The sequence below is a fragment of the Pelobates fuscus genome, chromosome 8 (genome assembly GCF_036172605.1).
Source record: "Pelobates fuscus isolate aPelFus1 chromosome 8, aPelFus1.pri, whole genome shotgun sequence".
NCBI lineage: Eukaryota > Metazoa > Chordata > Amphibia > Anura > Pelobatidae > Pelobates > Pelobates fuscus.
Window position 1 is genome coordinate 56167900 of NC_086324.1, and position 20064 is coordinate 56187963.

Genomic DNA, 20064 nt, shown 5'->3' on the forward strand with positions numbered 1-20064 from the left:
TTCATTAAAATGGTGACTTGCTAAATGATGCTACTTGTATAACTTTATGGATTACAATTCTTCTCTGGCTCAGCCAACCATTGTCTTATATCTCACATAAGCTGTTTAGTAAGTGATTGCCTTACCATGCCAATATTTCAACTATATATCTTGACTCCCATTATTCTTTGCCACATTCTCCATGACTAAGCAGTTGGAGCGTGGGTGCCATAGATGAAGGGAAAAAAAATCAATAAAAAAAAAAAAATCACCGAACGGCAATAAAGTGTAATGATTCTAATACTTCAAATGCCGCTTTAAAACCTTTTACTTGCAAGGTTCTGCCATGTTACTTGTGTGTGGATAAATATACTTTAAAAGAAATAAAATAACTTGCAATTATTCCAGAAAGTAAGTTCCAATGTGCAGCACTGAATTTTGATGCAGACGTTTGTAGCATTTAAAGATGGAAGGGTTTTTGTTTCATGAACACTCTTAAGTTAAAGTTAACAATGTGCCCTACAATTACCGTATATCATATGCCAAGCTGTCAAGGCACATACAGCAAACAATACACACTGCCTTAACCCCCATGATGAGTGTATATGGTACCAAGGAATGAGTGCCTGAGTGTACATGCGCTGGTACAGTACTTTAGTTGAGCAGTATGGGTTGATCACATTACCATGCCCAGAAGCACAGCGAAGGTATGTTACATACTAAACGTGCTGCATACCTTACTACAGTAAATTATTTATTGATTGGGTTGAGTGTAAAAAGAAATGTCGGCAATGTAAGTGCTCCCTCTTACAGTATTCCTTTCTCAACCAGTACATTTTCCTGTAATATATCACAAAATACATGCTTTTTAAAATGTGAATATGTGCTACATGGTTCTGTGCACTTTGAAACAATTGGAGCATTTTTCTGCACTGTACTTGGAGGGTTGTGGAGGACTTAACAAGATTTGCCTCTGTAATTCCTCTTTAATCCACCCGCGCTCAGCTCTTGTGCATCTGCGTTCCAGCTCGTTTGTCAACAGAGCAGAAAATAGCAGCCAACTGTGGCCAGGAGTGTATAGATTGTGCAGAAAGAGCGAGCAGGTGTGTATTAGAAAGAACCCAGATGATAGAGACTTGCATCAGTACTTCACTTGAGAGTCTGACAAGTGCTGTAAGTAAAGCTTAACCTTTTATTTGCTGGAGACTATCATTAAAGACTATAGTGAGAACCGGAGAAATGATTGTACTTACCTGCATATTTTACAGATAAATCAAATGTAGTTTGGCCCAGCATTGGCTAACATTGTAAGATTTCTGTACCTGTTTTTGCTTTTCTTGTATTTGATCATAGAGGCAATCCATGCAAATATTCCTGCAACCCATTGTGGACATTATAGTTAATGGCTGGAACCCAAAAAGTAAACAAATGCATCATGGGATGATGATCGTATGCTCCTTATACCAAGTTTTTTTTATAAATTCTTTATTTATTGCAAGGCAAGGCACCAAAAAGCATAACATTAGTGAAATACAATACAAATGTACATCAATATAAGGGCATGTCGTAATGATATGGTACTTAAATAAGCAAGTAGTCGAAGGAACGGTCAGCTGCAGGAAAGTCCACCATACATCATGTTACAATAGTGAGTGCCTTTAATTCCGTGGTGTCTTGCCGAGATTTTTTTTTCTTTTTTTTTGTTTCATATATATTCTTCGTTGTACATTTGACAAAGTTCACATGGACATGAATGTTGCACAAAAGATACTGTGTGGGCTTATGCAAGAGCCAAAGTGTAACCAGTTCAAAAAGAAAAAACATTGTGATACAGAGAGGCATATATTAGTTGAGTAGTTATCTGGTGTTGCAGCGTTATGTTTTCGTAAGGGGTTCTGTCCAGACAAATCTCTAAACATTTTGAGCGAACAAAAAACAACAGTAAGTATGAACAAGCTTGTATGTACAGTCATATTTCCTTGTTGCGGCACAAGGAACAGTAAATAAAACGTAAAGGGTGTTAGGGGATGGAGCCCAGTTCGAGAATGGGGCGTACTTCGGGGGCTCCCTACTTTGGAGTCTCCGGTGGGGTCGTCGGGGGGGGGGGGGGGGGAGGGGGCGGGGGGTAGGCGTCCCTGACCTGTAGGTTGTGTAGTTTGTTGGTGTTGACTCAAATTGTGAGTCTACATTTAAGAACAGCCAGGTCGTATGATTGTACAAAAGTAGGGGAGCGAGTTGACTAGTCTTACTGTCTAGTACAGGTCTCTGATCTGGGTTGACTTTCATCCGTGCTGGTTGTATTACTCCGTGTTCATAGCAGTCGACCGTGGGGCCATTTTCGCACCTGTCAAAACCAATCCCATAGTTATCTTAGTACACAAAGGGTGTGTGAGCTGAGGGGCCGGGTGTGACCCATCGTGTACTGATAGGGCTAATATTTATATGTTGCTCTCGCTTCTCTTTGATTACCTTGTAGGTGGGAAGGGGTAGTTTTGGTTTGGAGTGTGATATGTGGTACTTGGGTTCCAATCGTTCTGGTTCGCATTTTTAAATTGTTTGTTTAATTTTTTAATAACCATAGGTATTTCCCCTAAATGGCGGTGGTAGGTTCCATGAGCCACAGGTCCCATATTTTATCACAGTGAGTTATGGTGTTGTGAATGAGTGCTGATAGACTGTCCATGGATCTGGCTTCGTTCATTTTTTTTTTTATGTCGGTGAGTGATGGGGTTGTGGGTGCACCCCAGTGGGAGGCTATGGCTCTCCTAGTGGCTAAGGCTAGTTTGGCCAGTAGTTTGTTATGAGCTTGTGGCGTGCCCTCTAGTGGTTTGGATAGTAGCCACAGCCACGGGTCCCTTGGGATGGTGTCGTGTAGGACTCTTGAGGCCAGGGCCACTATGTCAGTCCAGATTTGTGCGATGTATGGGCATTCCCACCACATGTGGTAGTACGTTCCTTGTTGGCCGCACCCCTTCCAGCATCTATCTGATGTGGAGAGTCCCATTTGTTTGTGTTTTAGCGGTGTGTGGTACCAGCGCATCATGGTTTTGTATGCCTGCTCTTTATGTGTTACACATATTGTTACTGTCGCTGTGGCTTCCCATATAGCGTTCCAGTCTGTAGGGTCTGCGGGTGGTCCCAGATCCCTTTCCCATGCTATGACATACCCTGGTGGTCGGGTCCCTGTCGTTTTGAGCAGTTGTGTGTATGTTGTGGAGATCTGGCTTTTTTGTATGTGGGCATGGATACACGCCTGTTCGAAGGCTGTGAGGGGTGTAAGTCCGGCTTGTTTATATGAGGGGGTGTCTAGGAGGTTTTTGATTTGCAGGTAGCGGAAGAAGTCGTGTGTGGTGAGTGGTCTGGTTTGAGGTAAGTCTGCGAATGCAATGATTTTTTGGTTCCGAAAGAATTGATATGTTCTGACAAGGTCATTGTCTTCGTAGTGAGCGAAGTCTTTTGGGGTCATGCCCGGTATGAAGTGTTCGTTTCTCAGGATTGGTGTCAAGGGCGAGGGGTTCGTTGTGAGTGCATGTTTTATAGAGAGTTTGTTCCAGAGTGTAATGGAGGTGTCAAGTGCTGGTGTGGTGGGTGGGGGTTGTGGTCTTGCTTGTTTTGGGACCCATATATAGAGGGAGGGGAAATCTTGGCCAAATAGGTTATGTTCAAGGTCTACCCATCTTTTCATCCCTATGGGGGCGTGCAGTGCCTTGATCTGCGCAAGTTGTGCTGCATGGAAATAATGGAGAAAGTGGGGTAGGCCAAGTCCTCCGGATCGTGTCGGGAGGTAGAGAATGTCTCTTCGTATCCTGGCTCGCTTATTGGCCCAGATGAAGCGATCTATTTGTGTTTGTAATAGTTTAAAGTCTTTGGTGACTACTTGAACTGGTAGCGCCTGGTATAAGTATAAAAACCTCGGTAGGAGATTCATTTTTATACATGCTACTCTTCCTAGCCAAGAGATAGAGTGGGATTCCCATGACTTCAGGTCGGCCGTCGCTTTTAGCAGTAGAGGGGAATAATTGAGTCGGTATGTCTGGGAGACATCTATTGGTAAGTCGACACCTAGATAGTGTATGTGCGTGGTGTTGTAGCGGAATGGGTATGTTATTTTTAGAGTGTCTAGCTCCTCCTGGGGTATTTGTACTGGGAGTGCTTCCGTTTTGTCTAGGTTAAGGCGATAGCCTGAGACCTGTGCGTATTCATGTATGGTGTGTAGTAGGGGTGGGAGTGAGTTTGTCGGGTCTGTGATGGAGAGGAGTAGGTCGTCTGCGTAGCCTGCCACTTTATATTCTTCGTCTCTGATGTGTACTCCCTTTATTGTTGGGTCTAGGCGTAGGGCTTGGAGTAGGGGTTCTAATGAGAGGGCGAACAGGAGTGGGGAGAGGGGGCAGCCCTGTCTCGTCCCGTTGAAGATGCGAAAAGAGGGGGGTTGAGCATTTGGGATGAGGAGGTTTGCTACCGGTGCGGAATATAAAGTGTTTTTATTTATTTTTTTTATTTTTTTTAAATTCTTTATTTTTGCATGTGCATATAGGGTACAGGCAAGCGTGCAGGGCCACGACAGCTACTGCAGGCATAATCATGGTAGTTCTATGAGTGGCATTCTGTTACAGCACATATTTTTCTTTTTGTCAAACATGAAACAGCAAATTAAGTTACATTTTAAACATGCATCAGTGTGTTGGTACCTCTCGCATGCCCAGAGCCTTGTCTCAGCTTGTACTTATCAGGGCTGGAGTTACATATATAAACCTAGGATTAAAGGAAAGAAAAAGCAGAAAAGACATATAAAACGTTTAGTCCCATAGTCCATCGGCCATGTTACTGGTTAGAGCAGTGTGTGGGAGGGTTGAGAAGTACCCTGTTCCCGGCCAAGTCTGCCTAGTAGTGTAGGCCTTTTCGGCATCTAGGGATAGGAATAGGGTGGGGATTCGTCTGTGTGAGGTCGTCCATAGGAGGTCAAAGGTCCGTCTTGTGTTGTCGTACGCCTGTCTAAAGGGTATGAAGCCCACTTGGTCAGGGTGTATAAGTTTATGTATGTGGGGGTTTATCCTGTCTGCAAGTAGGTTGGTCAGTAGTTTTAAGTCAACGTTAAGTAAGGAGATCGGTCTATAGTGGCCTGGGTCTAGGTGGGTTTTATTTGGTTTGGGAAGGAGGCACACGTTTGCTCTTAGGATGTCGGGAGGTATGGGGTTTCCCTGTAGTATTGCGTTAAAGAGGTTGCAAAGGTGGGGGAGGAGGATGGCAGGGAAGGTTTTGTAATATAGTCCCGTGAAGCCATCCGGACCCGGGCTTTTGTTGGGTTTAGTGTTTTTGATAGCCTTGGCGATTTCTTCGACGGTGACTGGTTGGCCGATTTTGGATATTGCTTCTGTTTTTAAGGCTGGTAAGGGTATTTTCTGTAGGTATTCGTTTATGGTTTGTTTAGTTAGTTCGGGATGTAGTCGGGTGTTGGGGCTGTGGTCGTATAGTGTGGAAAAGTATTTTTGGAAGACCTCCCCAATTTTAGATGGCGTGTGGTGTTTGGTGCCGTCCGGTGATAGTATTGTGTCTATTTGTTTTCGGTCCGCCCTGTTTCTCAGTTTCCTGGCTAGTAGGGTGTCGGCCTTATTAGATTTTTCATAGTAGGTTTGTCTCGTCCATTGCATGGCTTTGTGTGTGTCTCTGGTCATGAAGTTCTTAATTTCGGTGCGGCAGTCTGTTATTTTTGTGAGGATGTCTTGCGTGGGGTTTTGTTTGTGGCTTGCTTCTAGGGTCCTAAGGTTTGTTAGGGCTGTTGCTAACTCGGCTAGTTGAGTTTCTTTCAAGTGCGATGCTAGGCTTATGATTTTTCCCCTCAGAACCGTCTTGTGGGCGGCCCATAGTATGCCTGGTGAGGGTGCCGTGGGTGTATTCAGCGTGAAGTAGTTCGTCAGTTCAGTTAGGATAGCTTCCGTTATCAACGGATTGTGTAGTAGTGTGGGGTTAAGTTTCCAGGACCATGGTTTTGCTACGTCTGGGACCTTGATTGATAGTGTGATGTCCGCGTGGTCCGACCACGTGATGTTGCCTACGTCAGCCGATTGGGTCATGTGAGTAAGGGGGGGTGATATCAGAAATAGGTCAATGCGGGAGTACGAGTTGTGGGGGTGGGAGTAGAATGTGTAATCCCTAGTGGTTGGGTGGAGCAGGCGCCATACGTCTACAAGTCCCTGTCTGAGCACGAAGTCTTGTAGTAGTCTGTCTATTTTGGGTGTTGGGTTCGGAAGGTTTTGGGTTCGTAGTCTGTCTACCGTCGGTGATAGCGTGGCGTTGCAGTCGCCGCCTACGATTTTGAGGTGGCCTGGGGTTAAGGCTAAGTGTGCTTGGAACATGTCCCAGAAGTTTTTATCCGGGGTGTTCGGTGCATATAGTGAGGTTATGGCGTAACGGGTGTGACCTGCTTGGCCTGTGAGTGTGATGAATCTACCTTGTGGGTCCTTCAGTATCTGTTTGGTGTTGAGAGGGCAAGTTTTTTGCATCAGGATAGCAACTCCATTTTGTTTGGTCGTGGGGGAGTTTGCCGTGTGATATTCTCAGTAGTGTCTATTAATGAGGTGAAATGGTTTGGCCTGTGTGAAGTGGGTTTCTTGCAATAATATAATGTCTGCGTTTGTACGGTTTGCCCACCTCATTAGTTTGTCTTTTTGCGGGGTTGTTGAGGCCCTTGCAGTTGATAGATACGCATGTCAGTTTGGTGTTCATGTCTTCTCGTTGTGTGTGGAGTGGGTCGGGGGGGTTGTATGTGTGGTTCTTGAATGGAAGTGTTGTCTGTAGCTGTGTTGGTTGTTATGGTAGGGGAGTCAGGTCCTTTTGTGTGAGAGGTCAGAGGTTCGCCTCTTGGTAGGGGTGAGGGTTTGGCGTTTCCTGGTCTTATACAAAAGCTGCCAGGTGTGGTGGGGGCGGAGGTTGAGGGGGTGTAGGTACCTGCGTGTCGTTGCAGTCCTGTTCCTGTTCCCTCGTGGGTGGTCTGCTGTCCCGATGGGGGGGGGAGCAGGTCCGGCCGTTATTGGGGGGTTGTCACGAGTGGGTTGTGTGAGTCGGATCGGAGGTGTCCGGAGGGGGAATGAACCTCGCCTCCCGTCCCCTTCGAGCCGTGAGTGCGTTACCTTAGTCGCGGTCATTTGTCGGGTCGCTATGTCCCAGTGGCTGGGGCGGCACTTAGGGTTCCGGGATTCTGCGGAAAGAATATGCATGACATTAGTTGAGATTACCAGTTGTGGTTTGGTATTGCCTGTGCCTAAGTAAGAGGCGGTCAGTGTGATGTAACCGCTTTGCCAGGGTGACGGGGGAACAGCGCATTTTAACAGTTACGCTGTGGTAGTGGGAGAGCTGTGCGATTTGGCAGTTAAGTCTTCGCCAGGGGAGAGTGGTGCTTAGTGACCTTAGTGCCCAGATGATGGGGGGGCATTGCCCTGTCCCTCCAGTGTCTCAAAAAGAGGAGGACATTACGCGTGAATACCCATGTCTTGGTGGGGGGGAGGCTGTTTAGTGTAACTTCAGTACCATTCGGGTCGGGATAGGGGTGTCCATTGTCACACCTGAGTCTTAGTAAAGGGAAAGCAACGTTACTTGGCGTGTTTTATATGTTAGTGCGCCAGCTAGTAATCTCCCATATAGACATCATAGTAGAGGTGAGTGCAAACAATAAAACAGTAAAACATATCAACCATGCAAACAATTATTTTTTTTCCCTTGGGTTTTTTGTTTTAAAGATTTCACAGGCCTGGATTACAGCGGTGGGATCCGCTGGGTGAGGTGAGTGTTCATTAGTCTTTGTACCTCAGTTTACCATATTATAGGGAGGGCTGTACAGCAGTGGTATCCGAGTCCTGGCATAGGGGGCACAGCGCTAATTGGTACCTTTGGCTTAATATAGGGGGAGAGCGTAATAACATTGAAATGTCATGTTAAGGGTAGCGTATAGTGGTTCGGCGTGTTTCGGCCTCCTGGTTCTGTAGATGTCTAGCGATAAAGTTTAAGTGTTGAACTGTATTGCGGGGTGGGCCTGTTCGCTGTGGTGGCAAGTTGTGCTGTAGCTGGCTGGGCAATGGGGTTGTGGTCTGGGCTGCATATTAGCTACCGCCATGCCCGCATCATTTAAGTAGTATAGTGTCATGGGGGATTGTGAGAGTAGTAGAAGAGGGGGAGGGACGGGGATTTTCTATGGCATTGGCAGCTTAGTCATAGTTCCCTGGTTCGGCCTGTCTTGTGTACAAGCGTGTCGGCCTGATTTCTCCCACAATATTATCATAACAGAAATTAGCGTATTTAGCAAGACAGTAAAACATTTCAACATATCAACATTGCAACATGTTAGTGTATACAAGCCTGAGTCCTCGTTTGGTTTATAGCGGTAGATTCCGCTGGGTAAAATGAGAGTCCAAGGGCCGTGTGGGTTGAGTTCAGGTCACGTTGGTCCGGTTGGCAGTCCCGGTTGGCCCTTTCTTGGTTTGGTGTCGGTGTGTCTGTTGAGGGCGTTCAGTCGCTTGGGCCTCTCCGGTTCCGCTGTTGTTGCGGCGGTCTCTTGGTGGTGGTATGGTGGTGAGCTGTAGTCCCAGGGCTGCTGCAAAATCTTCCATTGCAGCTGGGTGGTGTAGGACATGTTCCTGTTCTCCCACGCGTACTTGAAGTTTAAAGGGGTGACCCCATCTGTATCTTAGACCTTGCTGGGTTAGTGCTGTGGTGAGAGGTTTTAAGTCCCTTCTTTTCCTCAATGTGGTGGGGGCTAGGTCCTGGAAGAAGGCGAGCATGTGAGTCCCATGTTTCGGTTGTGTGGTTCTGGCTGCCGCCATGATTTTTTCTTTCGTGGCAAAGTGTAAGAGGCGGACAATAATGTCTCTAGGGACTGATGGGTTGAGGGCTACAGGTCGTAGGGCCCTGTGTGCCCTGTCTATCTCCCTGTCTTGGTCTGAGGAGTTCGGGAGCAGGGATCTAAACAGATCTTGCAGCGTGGGTAATATGGCGTCAGTATCCACTGTTTCTGGCATACCTCTTATTCTAATGTTGTTCCTGCGGGAACGGTTGTTCAAGTCTTCCAGACTGTCTTCAAGGAATTGTATTTTATCACTTAGGTAAAATATATCTTGCTTGTGCTGGGTGGTGTGCACTTTAATTTGTGTGATGTCAGCTTCTGCCTGGGCTGTGCGGTTATTCAGGGCCTCAATTTCTTCTTTTAGGCCTGAGATGTGCCGTTCTAGTTCTGCGGCTGTGTGTGCTTTTATGTCCGCTGTGGCATCTTGCAGCATTTGGCGGAGGTCGGCTTTGGTAAGCGGCTCTCGCGGTGTGCGGTAGTTGGAAGCTGCTTCTCTGTCAGGGGCTTCACTTTCGTCCGTTTCAGCTCCGGATTCTTGGGCCTCCTGGGTTAAAGATGGCCGCCCCTGTTCCCTGGTGGCGCGGAACATTGATGCCACCGATACGGGGGTATCTTTTTTTTTTTTTGATTCCCCCCATGGCGGTATTGATCGGGGGGTGCTGTGGGTAGCGTTTATCCCTTTTGTGTGGGTGGATGGCCGGGATAAGGTGCCGATGCTGGCTGATTGTGGCTCGTGGACGGGAGAGCTCAGGCCTCACACGTCCTGCTCCATCGGCGTTCAGGCTCCGCCCCCCCCTTATACCAAGTTTTAATGCTATATATTTGCATATACATCAGTTATCACTCAATCAGAACCAGGGGTCACTCATGAGAAGCACCCACATACATGGGCGTAGGAACCCCAAAAAATCTGGGGGGGATAGCATTTTTACTCGCCGGGTATATTCTTATTCCGTAAACTAGGAGTTGTTTATCCCATTGTACAGCGCTACGGAATTTGCAGTCGCTATATAAATGATTAAATAATAACATTAAAGGGTCACTACAGGGAGGGGATTTTACTTACCCAGATACAGCGCCGGGATCCTCCTGATTAGAACAACCCCTACCCCTCCCATGAATATTAGAACCACCCCTACCCCTTCCATGCACAAAAGAACCCCACCTAGCCCTTCCACGCATATTAACCCCCCTACCCCTTCCATGCATATTAGTACCCACCTAACCCCTTCCATGCAATTTAGTACCCCCTAACCCCTTCCATGCATATTAGAACCCACCCTACCCCTTCCATTCATATTAGTTTTCCCCTAACCCCTTCCAATAATTTTTCTACCTCCCCCCTCCTCCCATCCATATTAGTAGCCCCCCTAACCCTTTCCAATTATTTTTCTGACATGTTAACTAACGCCAGTGCTGGAGTGCCGCCGTGTTTACATTAAAAGGCCTGCAGGGACAGGCTATAGACACCAGAACCACTACATTAAGCTGCAGTGGTTCTGGGGACTATAGTGTTTCTTTAATGTGAGGTAAACTAGAGATTAGTGCCACGAATAATATGCTAGATTGCCTACTTACAACCAGATGTCACTCTTTTTTTCCTCCCCCTCCCTCCCTCGTCACTCTCTTTTTTCTCCCCCTTCCTCCCTTGTCACTCTCTTCCTCCCCCCTCCCCTACCTCTATTGTAGCGTGGCCGAGCCCTGTATGATCCGCGGGTACAGGGAGATTTTGTTTCCTGTACCCGGCCGGACTAAAAGGAAGTCCACACTCAGTGTGCACTTCCTGTTAGTCCGGCCGGGTACAGGAGACAGATGCTCCCTGTACCCGCGGACCATACAGGGCTCGCCCTCATGCGCCCTCATGGACGCACCAGCCCGGGCAAAGCTGCAGCCGCCTGAGGCTCTCTGCAGAGCGCTCGGGCGGCTGCAGCATGAGGGGAGCCGGCGGAAGCTGGGGGGATTTCACCATAACCTGTCCCCCCGCATGATTTGCTGGGGGGGTGCGTCCCCCCCCATCCCCCCCGGTTCCTACGCCCATGCCCTCATATCTAATACAATAGGCATACTCCCAGTTATTGAAAAATGGTGACAATAAATGAATGTGTTGGCTTAACAATTTTGCTAGTTTGTGCTCATCTGCACATTCAGCCATATCAGAGGAAGGCCTGACCATCTACAGAAGTCCAGCTCTGTGACTGCAATTGATGAAATATATTATACAGTAATTTCACAGTAAAAACACAACTGCAGTTGGTTCTGATGCCAAATGTGCAGGGCTTGGCTCAGATGAGTTAATGGAAGCTCCTAGCAGGAGCTTCTCATTCTGAGGACTGGGAGGGAAGGGGCAGGGAGCAGAACTCTGAGGAACCCTAAGTAAGAAGTTGGACTTGCATGGAGGGGACGCACTTTTGGCACCATAACTGCTACAGCGCACCGTGGTGGTTACAGTGCTTCGAGTGTTCCCTATATATACACATTTGATGGTGTACTTTTGTAACAAAATATGCTCAACCCAAGCTGATAAATTGTGCAAAAAGTCTAAGTTCTGCTATAAATGCAGAGAGATGACAAGGGACATGAAGGGGGACGTTGAGTGGTTTATTTTACTAGTGTTATGCAAATATTTATTTATTTATTTTTTTAAGAAAGTTACACACTTTTAAAATTTTCTTGGTTTGTACAGTGCATTTTTCTATTTTATATCTGGTAATAATTAGTCTCTGTGTTACCTTGTAAATCTGGTTCTGCCTTACCAATATACGTAAATCTTTTACTAGTCAAGAGGCCTTTGACCTTAGTAGCCACTAGGCAGATTTATTTAAAGAGGAATTGGCACTTTTCTGGACTTTAGACCATTGAATAAAACATTGGAAGAAACACCTTAAACTTGTGTTGTGGTTATGGTGGCAGGAGTGGCTGGGTACCACCACCATTGTCAAACCAATAGAATATTTTGACTTCTTACCTGGAACCCATCAGGCGTTGCTCTCTCCCTCCATTACAGCCGACAGAGATTTGAATTTTATTTTTCATACCTCCTAAATATATATTTGGTAACTGTAGAAATAACTAAACATAATAATTATCCTGGCTAGTGACAGTTTCCCTTTTAAAGTGGCCGAACTTACCTTTCCCCAATTGATTCCTCTTCTCACCCTCTGTCAGGATCTGTTAATTTCTGTTCTAGTTTTCTTCAAAAAATAAGACAAAGTAGGGACCATTTGTCTTATGGAGATTACCTACGCCTGACCATATATGACCAGCAGAGGAGCAAAGTGTGCTCCGTTTTCTGTGGTCAGAGAAATTTTCCCACAATTCTTACCTTTCCTCTGTGATCTCACGATGCCTCCTGTAAGTATTCCCGAACGTCCTGTTATTTAGACAGAACGCCGGTGAAACTACCGAATTTTCGTCCTAACAGAATGAAAACAGTTTCTCCATTCAGAAATTCAGATCCGATTCGTGTCACGGCTTCATCTTGCAGCTGCTTAGTAGATAACTCCCTAATTCCCACAGTATCAGGGAGTTATCTACCAAAAGGCTGAAAGACCTAAACTGGTCTTTCAGCCTAATTTACGAATACTAAGTAAAGATTAGTATTAGAGTATTAGTGAATTCTGCCCCTTCTCGCTATATCGCGAGTAGGGGCATGTCTATTAAACAATGAGCAACCAATCAGGAGTCAAATTACAGAACATGGGAAAATTCCAAAGAACTTTCCCACAGTGTGTAAAATGACACAGAGCACTCTGATTGGTTGGATTTTTAAGCCAACCAATCAGCGTGCTGTGACAAGTAAACGTAGAGACTTACATGTCAGTCTCTTCATTTACCTGTCAGAGCACTCTGGTTGGTTGGCTTGGAATCAACCAATCAGAGTGCTCTAAGTCAAATTGCAAGGCGTGGGAAGGCTGGGGGGGCCAGGGGGAGGACAGTAGGTCCCCACCCCCATTTTCATTTAGGGCCCCATCCGCCGCTGGGGGCTGGGGGGGGGACACACTAGGGCCCCCACCCGCCGCTCATGGGTGGGGGCCGGGGGGAGGACAATAGTTCTCCCCCTCCCACCCCATTTTCAGTTAGGGCCCCCATCCGCCGCTCATGGGTGGGGGACAGGGGGGACAATAGGTCCCCCCATTTTCATTTAGGGCCCCCACCCACCGCCCATGGGGGGGGGGGAACATTGGGTTCCCCCTTCAGTTTAATAGCACCCACTCACGTGGCGCGGTGGGGACTCAGGTGGGGGGACACTAGGTGTCTTTATTTTTAAGTAGACATGCCCCTACTCACGGCATAGCGAGCAGGGGCATTCAGGAGATTTTAATCTTAGGAAGTGGTGGGGAGCTAAGCTCCCTGCCGCTTCTATTTTTATATATTACAAGGAGGGAGCTCCGCGCCTGTAGCTCCGCGCCTGTTGCTCCCTCCTTGTAATAAACCAAACAAACTAACGAATATGTCTGTTTGAAATTTCTATTCATTTATTCGTCTTTCTGACGAATGAATGAATAGATGAAATTCACATTCGCATGCCTAAGTGTTTAACTGGGCATGCATGGGAATTTCACAGCGCTATCTAGCATGGCCAGATGACTTGTGCCATAGGGACTTCATCTACCCACACAAAGATGGTGTCGCCCAGGACCTAGGTCCGGGCACGAAATAAAGATGCAAAAATAGGTAAAATGGGGGGGGCTTAGGGGCATTTGGGGGCGACTCGGGGACAATTAGATGTAGTGGAGTTACGAATGGGGTTAAAAAAAAAACACAAAACTAGATTCGACCATGACAGTGCCGCTTTAAGCAGAGCAGAATACTTACATTTCTGAAACTCATTGAAAAATAAAGGTTTTAATTACTTTTACAATAAAAGAGAAAGCACATATTCGTTGTTGGATTTACAAACCGCTTAGCTGAACAATTCTGGTATATAAATGTAGGTATAGATATCCAGTCCTTCTACATTTTCAGTATTATCTAGTAATATGACCGCTCTTACTAACTGCTGTTACATTTTCCTCCTGATTTCGCAAGCTGAATAAATTAATCCTGATAAATAGAACACACATTTCAAAAGGTGCTTTTCTACTTCAGCAACTTATTAACTCAAGTTTTTAGCACATTCAGCACTGAAAAGTAAGGAAAAGTACGGATCTGTTTAGCATATTTTTTCAGCAGTTTCAAACGCCTAAAAACAGCACAGAAACATTTCCAAACGTGTGTTTTTTATTTATTTTTTTAACCTCCTTAATGAAAGAGTATACACTCTGGCTACAATTAATCTTTCCTGGAGAAAATATGAATACAGCTAACTGTGACCTGATTTAAACCTACCATGCAAAATGTGATCTGATTTTAAAGGCACGTTCAAACACCATTTTCTCCATGTGATAGAAATATACAGGATGTTACTTGATCTCAAGCCTGAACCTAGTTATCATTGGGATTTCTTTTGGAAAATAGTCGTACAGGCATCCATTGACGTCAGAGAAAGCAATGCTGCAAAGTAGACTGACTGTCTTTGTCACCTATGGATTTTTTCAGTATTCCCTAAGATATGAACAGTGTTTTGTGTTGCATCTTCCCACTGGTTAGATTTAGTGTTTTGTGTTGCATCTTCCCACTGGTTAGATTTAGTCTCTAACTTATAATGCCTTCTGATTGGTATTCTGGATACAGTATTTTGCGGGATCAATGTAAAGAGCATAACAGGAATAATTTGGAGAATTGAGTCAAGACCCTTTTGAAGTTGCTAGCTGGAGAACTGATTAGTGCACTAAACTACCGTTCTCTGATCACACCATACCTCCCAAGTGTCCCTATTTAGTACAGTCCATCTTTTGGGTTCACATTCTTCTGTCCCTATTTTCTATTTTAATGCTCCTCTTTACTAGGAGCTCCATATTGTTTTTTCTCCATACTCCTGGTAATGTTTTTATCCCGACGTTATGGTGTGCTATGCCGCCATACAAAAAGAAGGCTTTAACTCTGTTAGGGTGGCATAGCACTCTCTAATGATTGGGCCCTCCCTTCAGCCTCTATATTTACCTTCCTCACCGGATCTAATCAGGGGGACTTCCTGACAACCCAGGCAGTCACCCTGCAGCTTATCACGCTAATCAGTCATGTGATCGCAATCACATGACTCGGACTGGCCGGATTGCAAAATTTCCCTGTGGGTTGTCAGGCAGATCTCCCAACGTATAATTAATAAAAGCACATAATTATGTAAAAAAAACAACAACAAAAAAATGTAAAGCGACACTATAGTTACAGCCGAATGATAACGCCACTGGCCACTCCTCAGATGACTGCTAGAGGTGCTTCCCAGGGCAGTGCTGCACTACTCCCCTACCCCCCTACCCCCCGGTAGTTAAGTTACTGTTCCAAGTCAAAACCTACAGGCGGGCTGCATACAATCCCACAGCGAGCTGCATGAGAGCGCGCTCTCAGGTTTTTTGTATCTCAGAATATACTGCATAAACCGGGAGAATTTTCCATATTTGACAGATGCCTTGATTTCTTAGCATCTTCATTCTCCAGATGCATTTCTCTCTATGATTTACCTCAAAGAATGTTCACCAAACATCTGTATTTGAATTAAAATAACTTAACTAGCATTCTGAAGCTAAGATGCATAGGATTCACAGACAGATTCATTTAGATGTCTGTTGCCTTTATCTGGATTAGAATTTTCAGTTTAAGAAAAACAGAAGGGAAGAGAATTACATGGCAAGGTAGACATTCTGTTTTGTAGTATGTTGATGAAATGAGGGAAAAAAGTTAAAGCGGCTCTTTCGTCTTCCTTCCTCCCTCAATCTCCTCAATCAAGCAGTTTTTGTGCTCCGTTCTCCCTAGTCACACCTACCTTCACATGACTGGCACAGCCTTCCTAAACACTTCCTGAAAAGGTAACTAGATATTTTATGTTCCTTTGTGGCACATTGTGTTTACTCTAGAATTTCATATCTCCTGCTCTATCAATAGCCTTCTAGAGACTGCGGGAGCCTCCTGTATGTGAATAAAGTTCAAATTACAGAGCATTAAAAAAAAAAAAATCTTCTAAAGAAAGTTAAAGGACCACTATAGGCACCCAGACACTTCAGCTCAATTAAGTGATCTGGGTGCCATGTCCCCCTGGTTTTAACCCTGCAGCTGAAAACATAGCAGTTTCAGAGAAACTGCTATGTTTCCATTGAGGGTTAATCCAGCCTCTAGTGGCTGTCTCCCTGACAGCCACTAGAGGCCGCTTCCGTGATTCTCAGTGTGAAAATCACACTGAGATGACACTGACGTCCTTAGGAAAGCACTGAGTAATTCTTTCCTATGGGCGGTTTAAATGCGCATGCGGCTCTTGCTGCACATGCGCATTCGGAGCTGGCGGTAGGGGGAGGAGAGGTCACCAGCGCTGAGGGAGCCCGGCGCTGGATTTAGGTAAGTGGCTGAAGGGGTTTTAACCACTTCAGCCCAGTGGCGGGGGATCCTGAGGGAGGGAGGGAACCTAGTAACCCTACAGTGCCAGGAAAACTAGTTTGTTTTCCTGGCACTATAGTGCTACTTTAACATCGGTTTGAAAATAAAAACATTTTTTTTCATGCAGGTTGTAAGAGTCATAGCTAGGGTTGCTGTAGCTAAGTCTGCATAAACAGAAACAAAAATTATTTAATTTCTAAATGGTAGAGAATTGAGCAGTGGCATTGTGGTGGCTTGATATATCCACCAAAACTGGTCCATTAAGCTAAAGTGACCGACGCTTGGAGATGTTCTACATTTACAAAAATATACCAGAGGAAATTCCTTTAGTAGAACTATTTAATCTGTAGACTTTGACATTTTTTTATTGTCATGGGGAAATATACCCAAAACCTATTAAATGGGATGCCAACATATTGGCTCATATAAACCGCTATGTGAAATAAGAACTTGAAAGGTGTAGGATTACTTTGTTTGGAGTTTATATGGAGATTATTTACTATATATACCTCTGGATTTGTAGAATCTTTAAAAACTTTTAACTGATGGATTTAGTTTTAAAGGATCACTATAGTCACTACAGCTTAATGTAGTTGTGCTGGTGTGTATAGCATGTTTCAGTAAAAAGCCGTGTTTACTTCCTATGGACACCTCTAGTCACTAGACAGTGATTACAGATGCTTCCTAGGTCAGTGCTGCACAGTGTGATTGATTCAATGCATTTCTTTAAAGGACCACTCTAGTGCCAGGAAAGCATACTCGTTTTCCTGGCACTAGAGTGCCCTGAGGGTGCCCCCACCCTCAGGGACCCCCTCCCGCCCGGCTCTGGAAAGGGGAAAGGGGTTAAATCTTACCATTTTCCAGCGCTGGGCGGAGAGCTCTCCTCCTCCGATCCTCCTCTTCTCCTCCCCGTCGGCTGAATGCGCACGCGCGGCAAGAGCTGCGCGCGCATTCAACCGGTCACATAGGAAAGCATTCATAATGCTTTCCTATGGACGCTTGCGTGCTCTCACTGTGATTTTCACAGTGAGAATCACGCAAGCGCCTCTAGTGGCTGTCAGTGAGACAGCCACTAGAGGAAAAAGGGGAAGGCTTAACTAATTGATAAACATAGCAGTTTCTCTGAAACTGCTATGTTTATAAAACAATTAGTTAACCCTAGCTGGACCTGGCACCCAGACCACTTCATTAAGCTGAAGTGGTCTGGGTGCCTAGAGTGGTCCTTTAAGGAGATGTTGAATGGCGCACTGTAGCATTTTGCTGTGCATGCACAATAGCAGCCATGACGAGACAGGAGCGGCGATGGAAATAAGGGAAGTTAAATGACTTTTTTTAACTGGAGGTAAGGGGGGCCTGGAACCTGTAATACACGTTTGTAATCCTGACGATATAGTGTTCCTTTAAATTTTAAAGCCAGTTTTGGTTGTTGCAGATTGTATGTGTGGTTTCATTGCCTTTTTGAGAGTATTTTAGATATATTGATAGATTGTGATGTTAAGTCATTGCCTGATGTTATGGCAGTATATGTTGAAGTCGAAGATGTTCATTTTTCATGCTTATTGTTATATTTCATTTCTTGTTTGTTTATTTTTTCTCTAAAAAGAGGAAACAGATGTACTTGAACTGCTTAACCCACTGAATGGTGCCTTGCAGATTTTAAAGATAAGCCTTAATGCTCTGCTGACCATGATAAAAGTCGCTATTTCCATACAGCTGACACTTGAGCTAAATTTGCTAGTCTTGAGCTGACAAACAAATGTAATAGCTGTCAAAGTAATCACAAGGCTTGTGTTATCAATGACCTCAGCAAGGATTCTCTTCATGATGTCCTGTTTTTTTAATTGTTTTTAAAAATGTATTATTTTTACACACACACACACACACACACACACACACACACACACACACACACACATATATTTATTTAATTAATTTGCTAAATGGAACTTGCTATTTGTTTATACAGGCTGTTGTGATCAGAAAGTATGTACACTTTGCCTGTAGGCATGGCCCTGCCATATTGCTAACTGTATTCACCAGCTAGAGAAGCAGGATCTGCGTCCGTGGGTGCTTGCCGATCCATACTAAACTACTTTTGATTACTTACTGTGGGATGGCACCAGGGGTCTCATGTCACCAAGACCACTAGAACAGGCTATAGTTGTGATGGTTCTTGTATATTACGCAATAAATCAGCATTTCTTAAACTCGTCATGCCTTGAATTGAAGATTTACCAGATTATTTTTCATTTGGTTAATCTTATACCATCAGAAATGTTTTATAAATGATGTGGGAAAAATGAACATTTTTAGTGCCAAGGCATGTAAACTGATTAAACAATACACATTTATGTACATTTCGTTCATTGTGACAGTCCTGCAGTTACGATCTAACACTAAGGTTAATACGGTTTTGATGTCCACAACATCTGAAGAACTGGAGATAGCATACATTGTTTTTTGGAAATCAATGATTAGTAACCAAGTTATAGTACTTGAATGGATGTGGTATTCAAGCTTCTTCCTCACTAATTTTGAAATTTTACCATGAAATAAAGCAACCGTAAGCTTACATTTGTAGTCTTATATGCTGCTTAATGCGTAGACTTTAAGATGTTTTTCCTATTGAATATTGTGTCATTGTTAACTCTCCTCTTTTGCTTTTTAGAGATCCAAGGATCCTCTGAAGGTCATCAAATGCATTCCATACAGAAACCCTACCACCTGCCACTGCTCTTTATAGAGAATTGACTGCGTTACAATTCAGGTAATCACAAGCTCTGGTACAGGATGAAGCAGACACACAGTGGAATTTGATACTGCATTGTGTTGCTGACTTTTTTGGCATTTACAGGATTTACACACTTTTGGTCACTCTGTAGTAAGCGCGCCTCTAGTTGCTCTTTATGATCTTACTTGTTTTTTATAGCTTTTGACCTGCAGCTTTGTCACTCTGTGGGATTTGTCATTAGAAGCCCCCAGATTTGAGAAGTACCAGCTGTTCTAATCCCCCTGTCTCAGGAAGTTTCAGATCTGTATGTCCTGTTCTCAGATTCAGACAGCTCCAAACTGTGCTTTGTGGTACTTGTCAAAACCACTTGAGAAAGATTACAGAAATCTATTGAGTTAGGGTTCTGACGACACACAGCTAAGTGCTATTTCTTTTCTTATTGTTTATAATCTGTGAGAATTAAACGCACATATGCTATGGTTACATCTTTGCTATGTGGAATCCAGATCTAAAGATTTGCAGAGTTTGTTTCAGGAGAAGTTGGGTATAAACATGTATTCCGTAATGCACATAAAATTATAGGCAAGAATTCCACTTTCTAACGCCAGATTCTCGCAAAGGTAAAATAAAAAATAAATGACCGTTGTCACAGGAATATTAAGGAAAATTATAATGAACTCTGGGACTATACAGATAATGACATTGGTCAATATCACAGCAAATATGTTTTTTTTTTTTCCTTATTCTTTTTCTTAGAGCTTTACTATCTTAGATTTCTTTACCAATAATGTTTTAATGAAAAGCTTTAATTCTTGCAACCAGTAGTGAATCTAATATAGAGGGGCGCACAGTGAAAGAAAGTTTTATGGCGAAACGTAGATTCCCAAAGCTTGCCTGAAGAATTATGATGTCATATATTTCTAGTGTATCCATTTCAATTGCTACATTAGTGAAGCTAAAGGTATGTAGTGTTGCCATTGGGATGCAAAGTATTACTTCTATGTAATGTTTGCATTTTATATGCAGGGGTGTGTTTGTATGTAGTGTTGGCGTT

The 20064-nt window shown here is 44.4% G+C and overlaps 1 protein-coding gene across 2 annotated transcripts in view; it reads left to right on the forward strand.

Annotated features, from left to right (window-relative positions):
* HYCC2 (hyccin PI4KA lipid kinase complex subunit 2) overlaps positions 1–20064 on the forward strand; it is a 103431-nt gene that overhangs the window by 33695 nt on the left and 49672 nt on the right. For both annotated transcript variants that reach the window (XM_063429865.1, XM_063429866.1), the window contains exon 3: positions 18948–19046. The gene's annotated coding sequence lies outside the window, so the exon portion shown is untranslated. The remainder of the gene's footprint in view (positions 1–18947; positions 19047–20064) is intronic.